The following is an 18,143-nucleotide window of genomic DNA, read 5'->3' on the forward strand; positions in this document are numbered from 1 at the left end:
ATATTCTCCTTTGGGATTAAAGGAAAACAAAATGAGACTACAAGAATAAATAAAAACAAAAACAACATTTCCATGCCATGCCACAGTAACAAATCAAAGCGAAACAAACCCCAATGCAAATCACTTTAATTTATTTACGTGATGTCGGCATATTCACATGTCGCGACATTTTTTGTAAATTAGTGAAATCACACTGGACTAAAAGAAATAATCATCAAATTTAAGCTACATATCGTCACCATAAATGCCCTAAGACGTATCTCCGAAAAAATCAAAATTCCTTTTTTGATTGAATCTAATGCATAAGGCTAAAACACATGCGTTCAAAATAACGATCCTATTCAAGAAAAGGCATTTCGGAAAATGAGGTAACATTACAGATTTTGTTGTAATGACGGATCCCAAAATCAAGTGTTTCCGCGGTTTTGGTTTCATTACATACTCCCATTTATGGTGACGATAAACATTTGTACATATGTTGTGTCTGAATAACCATTATCAATTACTAACGAATTTCGTTGGATCTGAGTGGTTTTGGTCTTCAGCAAGATGTGCTGGCCTTTAAATAAGGAAGGAAACTACAAATTTCATATTTACTGCAAATCCAGCTGTGATAAAACAGCCAGCCGTTTTCCCACAGATACTTAATTAATGAATTTAGGGAGTGTAGACACACCTGTGATTTCTTTTTAACATGTGAATGTTATTTAATTGTAGTGGATGTTCGTTCATAAAAAGTTTTAAAGTTTTCAAATCATTATAGTTAAAGGTCCAATTTCGAAATTCCTGCAAATCGATTGGAAAGACAGAAGCATTGGGCAAATCTTTGCTGTAATGTCTATTCTTGTTTGCAAAAAGTTATAGGTAGGCTTACTTCCAAATCGTCAGTTGCAGTGATACAGAATGCTAAGTATTGTATTCCAAAATGTAACTGTGGCGCATTATAAACTCACGATACACGCAAAATAAGCAATAGGTAAGAAAACTGATGTACCAGGTAGATTTTGCAACAGTGTGCATTTTAAATACTTCTAGAAACAGCATGAACAATAACTGAAACAACGTATTTTTGTGACGTTTCGGAAGTCAACCACCATGAGTGTGTCCCTGTAAACAAAAACGTGTAATACATAGACATTGTTGTAATAGTTACAATTTTACAATTAAATTTTTTTCATTTTTATTAAATATTTGTTACGGTGATTTATTTAACTTGCTTTGTTCAAATCTAGTAACTCATTTTAAACACAGTTTCAGTTGACCAATCGAAATAAACCTTGTACTCTTTTCAGATTTGGATGACAATACATGAATATGAAACCAGAACCAATATGGGACAATTTTTTCCTATAGCCCCCATATAACGGTACCACCCGATTTCAAGTATTTTGACGATTTTATATTCATTGTTAGCACGAATTGGCTGTAACTTGGCATTTGGAGTTCCCAATGGTACAGACACTTCAGCCCCAAAATTTGTGGGCATAGGTCCAGGTTTTGGTATAGCCCCAGTATAACGGTACCACCCGATTTCATGCATTTAAAAACGTCCCTACAAGTGGTGTCGTAAGACCCGACGTCCGAGCTCGGCGATAAACAGTTGGTCCCACATCATTGAGCGAATATAATCGGCGTGCACTGTTTTGGGAACATTCATATGTTCATATGTACATTCGAAATCGCTTATAACGTCGTCGTTTATAACGTCATATCGCTTATAACGACGAAATCCAAAATTCGGGAATTTCTGCCCATTATATTCCACTTTTTCCACTTGCATCTCATGGTGCACAATGATTGTTCTTTTGTTCGTTTTTCGAATTTTCCGAAGACTTCAGGCAAATACATTGTGGTGTACCTTTCAAAATTGACCGTGCTAGAAGAAACAGGCGACCATTTGCTTCGAAGTGTTTCTTCCATGAACAACTTTCGTTGAATTTGGCTCGTCTTCGAAGACCCACACGGTCGATTGCTGTTTTGTTTCGGGCTCATACGCATATGTACATCCATGATTCGTCACCTGTGGCAATGTTTCAAAACACCGCAATCGTATTTTTCAACACTTTTTTGCACCAATCGACACAAGCCTTGTGCTGGATCCAACAAGAACTAACCTTTTTTACATAGAGTTGTTCATGCAATATGTAAAATGTGTGCTAGTGGCAGTAATGCCCAATAAATATGTCTACATCTCACGGTTTGTCACATGAAGAACTATGTCCTTTTTTAACTGTAATTAAACCCAATGTTGGTGCTGTCTGGGCATATACTAAAACTCAAAACCTTCTACTATGCAAGATGGACTGCTAGCTTTACAATCCGGTTAAAAAATCCAAAGCTGTAAGAATGTTTCTCCGCTAATGTTTTTTTAATTCAATAATCAATTAATTAATTAAAAAATGTTCAAATGCATATAAAAAATAAGTATTCGCAATTAAAAGCAGATTAATAAATTCTAATATAATAATGACAATTGAACTGAAGAGGATTCGACATTCTCTTTGGAATAGACACTTCAAATTGTTTAGAAAATTGCATGTCATAGCAGGCAAATAGCCTCCTTGACGTTTAATCAAATATTACAATAAAGGCCTCCTTCACTCAACAAATCGAATCAAACGAATTTAATTTTTTTAACGAAAACAATGAAGACACCCACCCCCATAAGAAGTGCACACGCACACACATACACACAATTGTTGTCATTAATGCTGTTGCTAGTCGTTGGTATTGGCAGTGTTGATGATAGTGCCGATGTTGTAGTAGTTGTTGCTAATGTTATTGTAGATGTTTAAATTTTAATCGATTTTTCGCAAGTGAAAATCAGGAGAAAAAAACCTGTTCAATGACATGCAAACACATGCAACAGCCGTAGGTAAATCTTTAGCTGGAGGAGGGTATCGGCTAACAAAAAACCAAATAAATATACGTACACACGTACATACACATATACGGACATGTCTTCAATGTTAACGGTAGAGCGCACGAATATAAAAACTGAGGGGAATGGAATACGAGAGTGAGGTACGATAATTTAAGTGTATATCCGCCTATGGCCTCGTATGTATTAAAGGTGTAGCATGTGTAGCATGTATGAATGGATGGATGGTTGGTGGATCGTATACTTTACACCAAGCATGTGACTGGTATTCACAATACGTATACGTACCCATGGATGGTCGTTCGTTCGCTTTAGGCATATGCGAGGTTTGTACAAAAAATATACGATGTTAGATTTGCATGTATAATGGCAATATAAACACTCAGTCGCTCAAACTCAAAACAGCACACACACACAGACTAACAATCACGAATAGACATGCATACTTAAACCCATATTACGTGGATGTGATTAAAACAAGGCACATATTTAGGCTGCATAGAAAATGAAATCTTAGTTGGAATGTCATTTACCACCAACACCATCAAAGCAGTGGGCTAAGAACGTCTGTGCCTCAGGATAAAAACTGATGTACATTCCGCAGTTCTTAAAGGTTTTGAGTGTATCTTTTGTCGCTTGGTTGTTTGTACGTTTGAATGGAAGTTGTTAGTTAGATAAAAAATGAAAAGAAAATTACACTCTTACGTATGGGCCACAAGTGTGCGGTGTATACAATAACCACCATGAACAGCGAACGCCACATGTGAGTACAATGTGAGTGTTGATTTGTGGGTTTACAAAGAGTTGATGCTGGTTTTGTTGTTTTCTTAACATCTTAAGCAAGCAAAATGTATGTATGTATGTTCATTCATTCATATGTACATGTTTTGTGAAAACCTTTTTAGTTTTTGTCAATGTTACCTAAAATTTTGAAAGCCTCTGTTGTATTGTCGATTTACCATGAATCACAAAATCACGGCCACACAAAACATACAAATGTACATATATGTATACAAAAACAGAAGCACATACAGAAGGCTATTATGCTCACTCATGTATCGCTCGTTCAAAGGATTAAACAACAAAAGTTTTAATCTGAATGTTTAATAAAATGTAGAAAAATATGGCATACATACATATGTATGTGTGTACAGATGGATCATAAAATAAATCCCAGTTTGGTAATTTGAAAACACTTTATATCCTTGTTGCTAGCAACTTGGGTAGGATGAAGGTGTAGGTATGTATATAAAAAAAATCCTTTGTAGAGAATAGCTAACGATGCGTCATAAATTTGGTAGAAGCAAAAGGGGTCCAGAAAATTTAAATTTTACATGACTTTAGTGTCTAAAGAAAAAAAGATAAAGTAGAAAAATCGCATGTTTATGTATATTTCATAAAACAACAGTCAACGACAAAAGTTTTTCGAAGTTATTGTAAAATATATAAAATCAAGAAACAAGCTAAAATTTTTGTTAAAATGATTATCCTCTATTTATTTCTTTTGATCCAAAACACCTAAATATGAAATTTTATGGTGGTTAACCGGTATTAACACGTGCCTCCGGAGCGATCTTTATTCCCATAGTAATTTATATGAAGGTCACAGGTGAGTTTCCGCGAATTCGCTCTACAGCCCACATTTATTGTCCAATCGATAAAAAAACATTTTACAAGTTCACTATTGTGGCTATTGCAAAGTATATAAAATCGGCTAAATATGGATAAGCAGGAGACGATTTTCACAAATTTTCTATGATTCGCTTTTGACCTACACAACGAATTGGTAAAATTTGTTTATCGTTTGAACAATAAATTGATAAAAAACTTAAAGCTTAAATGAGTAGTCGCTTTATGAGCCAAGCCATAAAAAACAAGTAAGAAAATATCAGTCAGTTGTGCCGACAGAGATATACTCTCAACCTCGGACCTAAAGAAAAGAATTAAACAAAATACTTCTGACGTCTATAGGGGTTTTTAATTTTTAAGCGAATTTCTCAGGAAGTATGGACTTGCCCCCGACAGAAATTGTACGATCGTAACTTGGGCCGCATACACAACATGTTGGCGAAAATTAAAAAAAATGTTCTCAGTCAAGTCCTTAAACTCTTTCAAAACTTTGTGCGGGAGGTACCCAAAATAGTAGTCCCATGTTGCCAATATTCGGACATAATCCGAGTCTGTAGAAATAATACGATGTACAACGTTTGGACGAAATCGATTTCTCCCTTCGAAAGTTATCTTACATACTATACTACCCAATTTAGTTGGTGCCGGCAGGCAAAAATATTGCGGCGTCGTAACAGGACCCGCAAGAATAACTTTTTGCAAAATATTTCAAAACGATCCGAGACGAGTTGTTAAACTGTATACAAATTTTGTGTGGGAGGTACACGAAGGAGTACACCGATTTAGTTCATATTCAAACCTAATCCATGACTGATAGTAATGTTACTATATGCAAAATTATGACCACCAATTCGGTTACACCCTTCGAGAGTTACCGTGCGCATCATTTTAGCGTAAATTTTTGAAATTTTGTGGGGGAGGTACCTGAAGTAGTGGACCGATATGGCCTATCTTCGTACTTAAACTAAGTTTGGACAAAATACATACTACGATAGCAAAAATTTGAACCAAATCGGTTGATCCGTTCGAGAGTTATTGTGCTCTCCAGCCAGACAAACGGACGGTCGGAAACGAATTTCGTTCAAACATACTTGGGGTCGAAAAACATTATTTCGATTGGGCACAATTTTGGACGTATCAAAGTGTATAAACCCTCTTCAGCCTAAAGGCTGTTGTTGTTTTATATGGAGTTAATCGCTACACTGCCGCTCAATTTTTTCAATCTTCATTCTTTTCCGATTTATTTAGATATGAAGCGTTGAAGTTTTGTTATATTTTGTTTCATGTGATTGGAGTAAATATAGTCATTCATTTGTATTCAAGTCCGACTTATATAAGAATTATACAACGAGAGCAAAATAAAGTCAAAAATTCATGAAAAAATTTGGCTCATTTGAACTTGGGTATACGGAATGATAATATTATATGCATAGATATTCACTCCATATTAAATATGGAGTTCTAAAAAATTCATTTCCTGAAAGGATAAACATTAACGGATGTCAGGAGTTGAAATTTCATAACGATTTTATAAATCTGTATACACTTCGACTCGTCAAAACTTATTTTTTCAGAAGAAATACGGATGTCCTTAAGGGGCCGAGATATTCAACAGAGGTAAATATTACCTAAAATGTATGAGAATGACTTATGCGTAAAATCTACGACTCTAGTAGACAGTACGCTTCCAAAAATTAACTTGTTGAAGGATTAAGACAAGCCTATTTAGGCATTATACTTGATTATAAAAAGTATCCTTGCCAAAGCAGGACATACGGGTATATCTTTAATCAGGAGGGATATACTTGTATTGAATGCTACTGAAAGTACTTCATTTTCAATATAGAGTGAATATGCATCGATATTCTAATATAATCATTCCGTATACCCAAGTTTTAAAGGGGGGTTCTATTCAAATAAGCCAATTTTTTTACATGAATTTTTCTCTTTATTTTGCTTTCGTTGTATACTTGTTATATAAATCGGACTTGAATTCAAATGAATGGCTATATTTACTCCAAACACATGAAACAAAATATAACAAAACGTCAACACTTCATATCTTGTATAAATCGGAAAAGAATGAAGATTGAAAAAAAAAACAATTGGTAGGGAGTTCTATTCAAGTGAGCGGCAGTGTATATACGTGGCCCATGGTCCAAAAATTCTTCTTTAAAAGTCGTATGAAGAAGTCAACATAAATAGTGCTTAGAGCACATATCAAGTACACTAAGGTTGACTTCCGAAATGTCTGTTGCTTCGTAGTCGTGCATGAAACTAGGGGTTCTTAGATCGAGTTCCCCACTACTGCAACTCTGGCGGCATCTAACATCTCCATTGGAAAGTTTGACATTTTTAGCGTAAATGTATTCAGTGCGGTTTGACGTACGACATTTTTTTCATGTTTTCCCAAACTTAACAATATTTATTATCTTCAAATATTTGAGTATTTAAAGCAACGGTCGTTATAAAACTGTTTCTTTTTTTTTAAGTTGCCTTGGATCTAATAATCATGGCTCACATTTGTTTGAAAGCAAATAATGATCATATGGTGTTCACAGTTACCCAGGCCTGTAGTTCTTAGTTCATCAATTTTGTGAAGCAAATTTTAAAATTAGTGGAGTGGGAAAAAACTGTATAAAAGTGTATATCGATACTATTTGCTGATTGAGTTGTTGAAAGGTAGTATTTCAAATGTATAAAGGTGCCAGCTGCAGAGGCTTGCACACGAACAAGTTATTTATCCTTTTCAGTGACCACCTCATTAAGGGGTTACCCCCATTCTTATACAAGTGTTTTGCGGTGTCGACTAAAGCTCGAAAACGAATGGACCGATCATCATATATTTTTGTGGGCTTATTAGGTACCTATAACCTAGTTTTTAAACGAGGGAATTTTAAAAATTTCATTTTAAAAAATATAATGAAAAGTCAAAATCGAAATTTTGATTTTTAAAAAAAAAATGGACCGTTTTTTGACCATTAATCGGTCAAAAACTTTTTTAACCCAGATATGCCCATTGCTTGGTCTTGATGATTTCAAAAGTATTTTTATATTATTTTGGTAGTAAATGAGAAATAAAACACTGTGTTTATAGGTTTTTTAACATTTATTGAAAAAAGTGGTTTTGAAGCGTCCTATATATAGGACATTGGGCACATGATCTCCTGTGTGTGATACGACACAAAAAATTTTACATGTAATCCTATGCCACATTTTCGGCATATAGTAAAGTTTCTTTTTATGACAGGCTTCTTTGATGACAGACAACTGTAAAATTTTTCTGAAAAATTACCCATTTCGGAGAAGTTGGCCCAATCAATCATAACACAATTCACTATTTACACTAACCGATGAATGACACCTTTGGTGTATCGGAACATTTTTGGTTCCAAAAAGTAGAGTATTAGCGATACTTCTTTCAAAAGACAGTTGATCCATAGTTCCCTCACCATGCTTCTGAATCTGCCAAGTTTTATGTACCCCCATATCCATACAGTGTGCTACGATTGGGGAAATACAATTTTTTCTCTAATAGTTCTGATCAGAACGAACCAATCTATCCATTTCGAGCATTCCCAAGACGCAAATGAACTTATTGTTGACCTGTTGTGTTCTCATTTTTGGTGGTTTTTATTTTGGCTTTTGGTCACAGATGTTCGTGTTTGTTTGTTTCTTTTTTATTTATCATCTTCAGGGATATTCTACAAAAATATAAACTATTATAAAAAGATAACGACAATTATAACACAAAAAATTACATTTGTATGAGAAAAACAACAGTGTTGTTATACCGTCTATGCTGAACTAAAGTTTTTTGCGTCTATACTTAACTGACAAACCTTTAGAACAAATGACGGCGATAACATCACATTGCACTTTGACAGGGCATAAACCGAACTTTAAAGACGTAGATATATTGACACAAGAAAATAGCTACAAATCTCCCACGAGGTATTGATGAGTACTGAACGTGTCAACATAAAAAAACGGTACTTCTATAACATTAAAGTATCATGTCAACAATAATTTTGTGTATACTACACATAGGACATTGGGCATATCTGGGTTAAGGAAAATTCTCTTATCTAAAAATTACAGTTTGATGCATACAATAAGCCCACAAAAAATATATGAAGACTGAACACAAAATGTCTGTCATTTCGGGTGGATAATGTGGCTAAAACCTTCAAAGGACTATAGCCTCAAGATGAGGTTTTAATCCTAGTATAATACACTGGTTATACAGAAGCGTTAGTGCGGCAATGAGGACTACACCAACTAGGGCTATAGCCTATAGAGACATTTTGTTTGTCCACACCATAGAAATTCAGGCAAGGTAAGACCTACAGCGTGTTTCTGTATGTCGATAAGAAAATTAATGTGTACGAAATTCTATAAAACTCGGGTGTGTGTTTTCAAATTTGTTTTTGTTTTGAATCAAAAGCAAAGTTTATAATATTTCGAAAGCTAAAGTTTGGGTGTGTTTCATTCCCACACATTTTCGTTTTGACATACAGAAACGGGCTGTTAAATCGATGAGCGAGTGGGTGTGCCGTATACCTAAAACAAGTGAAGTTGCATTATGTGAAGTTTTAATGCCGGACCCTAGAACAGATTCCTGCTATATGCTACAGTTTACGGGACTGGGCCTCTATATAAAAGAACCGGAAACAAGATTCTTCCTACGACCGCCGGATCATAACACAATTCTTCAGGCGGAAGTCTGAGCTATTTTGGCGTGTCTGAACTAGTTTAACGCTAACACAAAGCCAACCACTGTAAACATTCTAGCGGACAGCAAAATAATTAACGACTACTCCTATCATGGTTTGGTAAACTTTATGTATATGAGTACCAGGGCATACAGGGGTAGGTAACAAGATAGCTAACTCTTTGGTAAAATACGCCAGAGTATACTACGGTAAGCCTGGATAATGCTAAGCCTTTAAAAGCGGCGCGTCTAGAGTTAAAGGCATGGGTAAAGAATGCCCATATATAACTCTGGAATAATGAAGAGAATAGAAAAAGAAAAAAAAATCCATTGTTGAAACGCAGATGAGGACAAAACAAAGGTCCTACCAGTAATGATTTAAAGTAACATTAGTAGACTCTCAGGCATCCTTCCAGGACACCTATGTAGGTCTATAAACGCACACACAAAAAGCGCACCTACACAAAATACGTTGTACAAAAAACTGTGAATGCAAAGCATGGGGAGAGAACTTCGCTGCGCTATCTCTCATTGCCCAGCCTTCACGACCCTAAGAACCTGAATCCTGGGAAACGACACAATACAGGAACTCAGCCAAATTAGGACAAACTAGTTCAAAAATTTAGGGAGTTTTGTCAAGACGCACATAATTATTTAAATCATGTAATTAATAATTTTTAGCCATCGTGGTGCAGTGGTATGCAGTGGAGTTGGATAATTTAGTTCCTAGTTTCATGTACTAGTTCCAAAACGTATGAATACCATCAAAGAAAAAATGTGGGCCATTGGAACTGCCAAATGAACTAGATAGTTCCATATAGTTCCTTTGGCACAACTCTAGTAAGCACGTGGGTCCCATATCATTAAGCTAATATGAATCCGTTTTAGAAAAGTTGGAGTCGATTTAGCAAGGTCCCTCAATCTGCCTGTCTGTCTAGCTAGCTGGAGCGCACGATTCGGTTCAAATTTTAACAATCGTTATATCTTCTCCAAACATAGATCAAGTTCGGGTAGCTCTCCCATAAAAGTTCAAAATAATTTTCGTTATAATGGTGGGCACGATAACACTCGAAGCGAGTAACCGATTTGGTCCATACTTTGCACTTCGTAATATTTCTGCCAGATATAGATCAGGTTCGAATATGAACTATATCACACAAAATGCATTTTAAGGCCTCCTCTAGAATCGTTTTAATTATTTATTTACTTTTTTCAACAGGTTGCTGCAGGCTGCTGAGAAAATGTTCCGAAGGCTGTCTGATCTGCACGACAAATTTCGAACCGGATACTTCGTTGGGACAAACATTGCATATCGTAATATTTCAATTATTTGATGAAATTCGAAGATGGTGCTTATCGGTCCACTCCTCCCGGTACCTTTCCACAAAAGTTCGAATATATTCGCTAAAATGGTACTCATGATATATCTTAAACAGAGCAACCGATTTGGTCGAAATATTTTGTCCAAACTTAGTTTAAGTTTGAAAGTCGATCATATCGGTCCACTTGTTAAGGTACCTCCCACACAAAGTTTCGGAAAAGTGTAGTATACGATTTTTTTATTACAATGGTACAAGGTTTTTGAGGGGTAAGCCCATACTTACTGAGAAAATGTCCCGGAAGCTGTAAAAAACTCCTACGGTCACCATGTGTAGTAGCTGGTGCGCACGACATCTTTCGAACCGGACACCGCGTTGGTCCAAACTATTTTTATGGTAATATTTCTGTGAATCTTTGGTAAAGTTAGAAGAAGATGGTGCTTCAGGTACCTCCACCACAAAAGTTCAAAAATATTCGTAAAAAGGGTACTCTTGATATCACTTAAACGGAGCAACCGATTTGGTCCAAACTTTGGGTCTCGAAATATTTTGTCCAATCTTGTTACGGTACCTCCCTCACAAAAGTTGTTGAGGATGTTAACCTAACCAGTTAACGAAACGATCGTCGCATAGCGGTTGATGTGTGTGTTGTTCTTGTTGTTGTAACAGTGTTTATTATTATGTTTGTATGTTCGTTCTTCTGTTCAATCTGGCTCTGGGTCTATCTCCAGTTCCAGGAAAGTGGCTGCTTCGATCCACTGAAGTTAGATGAGTAGGTTCATGTGTGTGTACGACTTCGCTAGATATCAATTTTTCAATGTAATCTTCCTAGGTCATATAGCACGATTAATTAAAACCTCAGAAATAATGGCCTTAGCCCTAAAAGGGCAAAATTTAAAAATAAAAATTCAGCTGAGCCCGGCTGGGATTCGAAACTGTGTCGTCGCCAACTAACAGACAATATTGCTGACGTCTTAACGTTCTATACCACAATCCACTTAAAATCTTTCGATGTGAAAGACATGATGGAAAAAAGCTATCAACTGTAATATGATGTAATATTGAAAAATTGATTTCTAGAATAGAAGGGGGACAAATGAGTCGTCTTTGGAAATAAAAAGCTTCAATTTGAAATTCACAAATACAAATTTGCAATCTTGGATGTATAAATAGGAGCTCCAAATGGCGAAATTTATCTAGCAACAACAACATCTAATATGCCTGAGGATGTTAACCTAACTAATTAACGAAACTATCGTCGCATAGCGGTTGATATGTCTGTAGGACTTCGCTAGATACCAATTTTTCAATGTAATCTTGCTACGTCATATAGCTCGATTATTTAAATTAGTTTAACATTTTTGTTTAAGTGAGGATCCTTTGGATATTTTTACCGAAGGTACAGCTGTGTTCAAAATAATAGGAGTGCTCATTCACACCAAGGGAATGGTCGAATAAACATGGTTAAACTTACCCATTTTGGTTTATTTTGAATTTGTTTAACATTGTTGACATCCCAACAGTTAATTCATCAGCAGAAATGTGATAATCTGTTTTAAATTATTTACTGTTTACACCAACATTATAAATCGCCTTCAAATTTGTTGTTCAAAAAAATAGGAGTACGGAAGAAAAAGGACAATAAAAATATTTTTAGTTGAGTTTAAGATCAAAAGTGTCTATATTTTAGTTGACAGTAGTGAATCCAATAGATTTTATGAGATTTGATGGCTGTTGGAAAACAAAAGTTCTTTGAGAGGTAGCCTAAAAACAGGTGATTGTCCTTGCAGCGATTTTTTCCATAAATTGAGCACTTATTGGGTAACTCAATGGATTTTGTAGACAGAACTTTAGTGATTAGAGTTTTTTATGATCTGAATGTTATCTCGAACAATATATAATGATCGGTATCCCAGAAATTTGTGTATTTTGATCCTTGAGCCAAGTTAAAGCCGGTTTCCGTTACCTCTTTACGTAAGGATCGGTTAAAAAAACCGTATCTATAAGGCATTAATTTCTCAATCAAGTGATGTTTTGAGGTCCTTAGCATCTTTACTGCACGCAGAATTCATTATATGGTTCATTTTTGAATAATTGGATGATTGGCACATACGAGACATTTTTCAAAACGCTTTGTTGAGAAGGAAACTTTAAAGACAAACTTTTGAAGTTGGCCTAAGATTATTTTTATTAGGTTTTGCATCGTATAATAAACAGTTTTCTAATGAAAATAACCTAAATGAAGTATTTTTGAGTGAAAAACGTAAGTTTATATTGTATACCAACCTTAGTGCAATCCCAGCCTGCCTATCACTAAATGGTGCAAAGTACATTTCAACCGTTCACGTTTTAAACATTTTTTGAATAGAAGCGAAACTGATTACATATACAAGGTTTGCATCCTAAGGACTTTTAAATATTATTTGGTTAGGGGAATAAATTCCTTATAGATACGATTTTTGGACGATCCTTGCCTTAAGGGCTAATGTAAACTGTCTTTAAACTTGGCTCAAGGATCAAAATACACAAATTTATGGGATACCAATCATTATATATTGTTAGAGATAACATCCACAGCATCAAAAATATCTAATCGTTAAAGCTTTTGTCTACAAAATCCATTGAGTTGCCCAATAAGTGCTCAATTTATGGAAACAATTTCTGCAAGGACAATCGCCTGTTTCTTGGCTACCTCCAAAGGACTTTTGTTTTCAAACAGCAATCAAATCTCATAAAATCTAATGGATTTACTACTGTTAACTAAAATATTGACAATTTTGATCCTAAACTCAACTAAAGCTATTTTTATCGTCCTTTTTCTTTCACACTCCTATTTTTTTGAACAAAAACTTTAAACGCGATTTATAATGTTGGTGTAAACAGTAAATAATTTAAAACAGATTGCCACATTTCTGCTGATGACTTAACTGTTGGGATGTCAATAATGTTAAACAAATTCAAAATAAACCAAAATGGGTAAGTTTAACCATATTTTTTGACAATTTTCTTTTTTTGTATGGGCGCTCCTATTATTTTGAACGCAACTGTACATCTTGCTGTTCTGTTTCCTGTTGCCTCCTGTTATAATAGTCCAAGAGCTCTAAATTGTACGATGACCAATTGTAATGACTGGTGGGCGCGTTATCTATCGAAAGAAATGTCCATCAAAATAATATCCACTTCCAATATAGACAATGTTGTCCACTCCTTCATGTACCACCTCCGCAGCCCTTTCAAGCTTTAACCCAAATCCATATTTTTGTCGGCAAGTTAATACGTCCAAAACCCCCTAAATACATCATTTTTGGAGAAAAGGATTTTGGATGAATAGCCGGTATTCGATCTGTCCCTAGCCATTGCTTTTGCTTGAAAACAAATAAAGAAAATTGATAGACGAAGCTGACTGAATGCTTATTGTGTGAAGGTGAGGGGGGCATTGGTGACACCTAAATCTCAAAGGCATGTTGAAAAAAATTTCGATACAGATTAATTCTCAACTGATAATGTTGTTAAGCATTATTCAAATTACACCGACACATCTGACATAAACTAGAAATAAGGTAACCATCCACAAATTTGCCTTCACCCACTGTATCTAATGATAAAATATTACGACATGCCATTTGGTAAAACCATCGAGGAACAAAGGAAGCGCCACTTTGTTTAAATAAGAAATCAATTTCAAATTATATAATTAATTAAGATACTCACTGGGGATGTTAACAGGATGTGATTCAATTAATCAGGAAACCTACCCACACACACACATATAAAAAAGAAATGGCTAGGGGAAATATAGTACATACATATAGACAAACGTACATACGTATTTATTTCTTAATGATGGTGTTTTTCTTAAACGTTTATTGTTATTACTTTCTGTTTCGTTGGCAATTTACGAGAACTCACATACGAATATGAACACATTTATATATTATCTGCACATATACAAACATACAAACACATAAAAAAGTTCTAAAGTGAAGGAAAAACAAAATACTCTTAGGGATGACGCCTCCCCCTGACACGATTTTCTTACAACAACAACAACAGCAATGAATACGAAAGCATCAAATGGCCAACAACCACAACACGATTAATGTGAGATGCAGAGAAAAAAGTTGGTAAACTACATTATGTGAAACGAAGTAAAACATAGAAAAGAAAAAAATTCAAAGATTTCAACAGCCACCTCACCATCATCAGCGCCAACATCAACACCAACCAGCATCCAGCATCACCCACCATGCATCGTCGTCATTGTTTCTTTCTTTATTTTGTTTGTAGTTGTTTTCTTGCTTTTGATTTTGTCTTTTCGACTGCTTTTCCGTACTTGTCAGTGATGATGATTTTCCTTTGTAAATTCATTAGAAATGACAGAGCTTTGGGTAGAAGAACAAGAAGAAGAAGTTGTTTGATGGTGGTGCTGTACAAAAGAATGGTAATTGTGAAGAGCACACGGAAACATCTCGTCGGATATGGAGGTAGGAAATTGAGCAGGAGCGAATGAATGTTTCGAGAAGAGATGAGTAAAAGTTTGTGGAACAAGTGTGGTTAGTTTTAAACGAAACAATCAACCAGCCAACCAAAAACGTAGTAAGGCAGCAGTACAACAACAACATGGTGTTGCGTTTTTTCCTTCTCAACGAAGAAAATATGAGAGGCGGTGAGGCGAGGAAGCAGGAATTTGGGTTTCAAACACAAAGCAAAGAAAAAATCAGATTGAATTAACATTTGTAGTACGTCATGCATAAATATGTTTGCTGCGCATTTAAGGACATTTTGATTTTGAGGATTTTTATTTCATTTCTTTTTTATTTACAAACTATGAGACTTACTTTAAGCAATTTCTGCATATCCTTTTTTCGGCTCTAAATTATTTTCTTTAAATTCCTTTGCATTTGACACATGTGTTTTGGGTTATTTGCATGGATTATTTATTTTTGTATTATATTAAAACATTTTTGCGTGAATATTTTCCCATAATTTTTTGTTTTGGATTTTTCTTGTTTTATTTTTTTTTACTTCCGAAAAAATATGTATCGACTGACTGATTCTTTTTTCACATTGGATATGTTACACCACAAAACTGAAAGCGAATGCGTATGCTTGATGTGCGTGTTTTCGAAATGTATTTTATCATCTGCAAAATTGGTGTTTCACTTTCAAAGGGATGCTATCCGAACAAAATCCACTTTAGGTTTTTTAGGTTATTTTTACACAATATTTGTTGCTTTAAATGCTGTTAATTTTTCATTTAACGTTTCGTTAATTGAGCTTTTTTTTGCAAATAATCATAAGAATCCTTAGAATCGGTTGTGTATGTAGTCATCGTCGATGGCAGGAGCCACTAGCGAGCTAACGAATCGTCTTTGCAATGTGCGTTTATGCATGGCTATGAAAGATTGAGAACTAATAATATTGAAACTATACATTTGCTGTCAGAAGAGCACTACTCTCTCTCGCTCTCTCTCTCTCTCTCTCTCTTCCTGTGTGTGTCTCTATTTCATTTTCATTCAAATTGATGCGCATGATGAATGTCAGTGGTGAGAAAAAACGTAGCACTGGTGTACAATTTTGTTGTTTGTTAACGTTAATTTGTTTGTAGCTTTTTGCGTGATTCACACGCATGAGAAGTTTATTCGAAAAATATTGTATATATTGAACTAACACTTCCGTTACACATGCCAGTGAATTGGTGCCAATTGAGTACATGTATTATACTCGAAAATGCCGAAAAAGTGTTCGACTGGCATGCAGTTTTCTTGTGTGTTTACACATGCCAGTGCAAGTTCAATTTCAAAATTATTTTAAGCCGCATTAACACACAAAAGTGCATTATATTTCAGATTAAAAACACAATTCACAACATATTTTATTACTTTTTATTTTATTTTGTTTTAAAAAGATTGTTTTCAATTATAAACATAATGAATCTGGTATTGCCGCCTTTTCAATATTGTATAATCCCAGAGGGGAAATTATTTATCAACCAATATTTGCATGAAAAACATCAAAATTATGTCTTTACTAACCACTAATATATTGCAGCTACCGAGACGTATTATTTGTGTTTCCTAATCTTTTTGAAAATATGCATTAAATCTTTGCATTCTTAAAAGAAACAAAAATGTACATGGATTAAAAAATAGTCTCGGCAACTCTTTTTTCATTTCCCAGTTGTTCGGGTAACTAGGGAATAACTAGCTATTTTGCTGGCTACTGGTAAACACCCCTAGTTACCGCCCAATCTACTCGCAATGTTATAGACTGGTGAATTTAACATGGGGATGTCATAGGAAGGGGTCTATTGCCCCCTCACTGCATTACCAGTAACCAGGCAATTCGATAGTCTTGGAAAGTCAATTGTCCCTTCATTGCATTACCAGTAACCAGGTAATTGGATAGTCTTTGGAAACTCAATTGTCCCTTCATTGCATTACCAGTAACCAGTTAAATCGATAGTTAGAAATGATAGCCAAAATCACTAGTATGTTTTGATCAGCTAAATGGGTAAATGCTTAACGTAAAACGTATATTATATCAGATTAAATAAAATAATTATAACAGTTAATCTGTATATGCGCTAACCACGCTTTATTTAATTACATGACGCTAATATACGTACATATATCACAAAGGACAATTTAATGTTAATCTTTTGATTCTTGTTATTGAAACTTGTGTGTGAATCCATGAACTAGAACTGTATATTTGGTCCTGGGAATGTTCATCTCAAGTGTCCTTCAGATAATTCAGAAGTACCTGAAATAAAATGTACAAAATGTAATGAGATAATAAAAAATCTATTGTCCCAAAAATATCGATACTTACCAAATATTCTTCTGTTCTTCACGTTTGTTGTATCTTCATTTAACAACAAATTTTTGCACATCAACGCATCAAAATACGTCTTTTATAAATTCAGAAAAAAAATTAAATTAAATTGACATTTTTTCTATTTTGTTTTCAAAAAGAGAAATAATAATTTTGAAAGGAGATAACAAGAGAGAAACATTGTTGATTACACTATCCATCGGTAGTCTATAAAATAGTCAATATATTACACTCCGCATTACCAGTAACTAGTGAATTTACATGATAGGCAGGGAAGCCCATTTCCAGTGACAAAAGCAGGCTATAGGCTATTTTGTGTGCCATTTTTGGGTGTAAAGTAACTAGGATCAATGAGTAACTAGTTACATAACTATGTCAAAGTAGACAATTGCTATTTCTTGAACAACTGGGTTTCGACATATCATTGGCAGCCAGCTCAAAATTTTGCTGGCATGAAAAATCTAGTGCCAGTGGAGTCGACAATTCAAAAAATTTAATTGTGGTAGTAAAATATTGTGTATGTATTGAATTTTTCGAACTGTCACTGGCATGTGTAAAGGTTGGGTAACATGGGGTAAATATGTTTAATATCACGGTAAGCAACACTATACATACAGTGTCTCATTATTTTATGTGGATTGCAATTACCGAAAATATTCCAACTTGGTAATTGATTACCAGACCGCGAAATTTGCACATTTTTTTTCAAAAGTTTAAATATAAAAATTTTTATATTTTTTATACCTTCAGGCTAAAATTGGAC

At 34.8% G+C, this 18,143-nt stretch overlaps 1 protein-coding gene across 32 annotated transcripts in view; it reads right to left on the reverse strand.

Moving 5' to 3' along the window:
• Tomosyn (syntaxin-binding protein tomosyn) overlaps nucleotides 1-18,143 on the reverse strand; it is a 171,222-nt gene that overhangs the window by 86,402 nt on the left and 66,677 nt on the right. For 9 of the 32 annotated variants that reach the window (XM_073978888.1, XM_073978883.1, XM_073978876.1 and 6 more), the window contains one exon: nucleotides 15,382-15,938. The exons of 21 other annotated variants lie outside the window; for them this stretch is intronic. The gene's annotated coding sequence lies outside the window, so the exon portion shown is untranslated. The remainder of the gene's footprint in view (nucleotides 1-15,381; nucleotides 15,939-18,143) is intronic. 2 more of the 32 variants (XM_073978868.1, XM_073978869.1) reach the window with 2 other exon arrangements.

The sequence above is a fragment of the Musca autumnalis genome, unplaced genomic scaffold (genome assembly GCF_047663935.1).
Source record: "Musca autumnalis isolate F117 unplaced genomic scaffold, ASM4766393v1 scaffold_3, whole genome shotgun sequence".
Taxonomy (NCBI): domain Eukaryota; kingdom Metazoa; phylum Arthropoda; class Insecta; order Diptera; family Muscidae; genus Musca; species Musca autumnalis.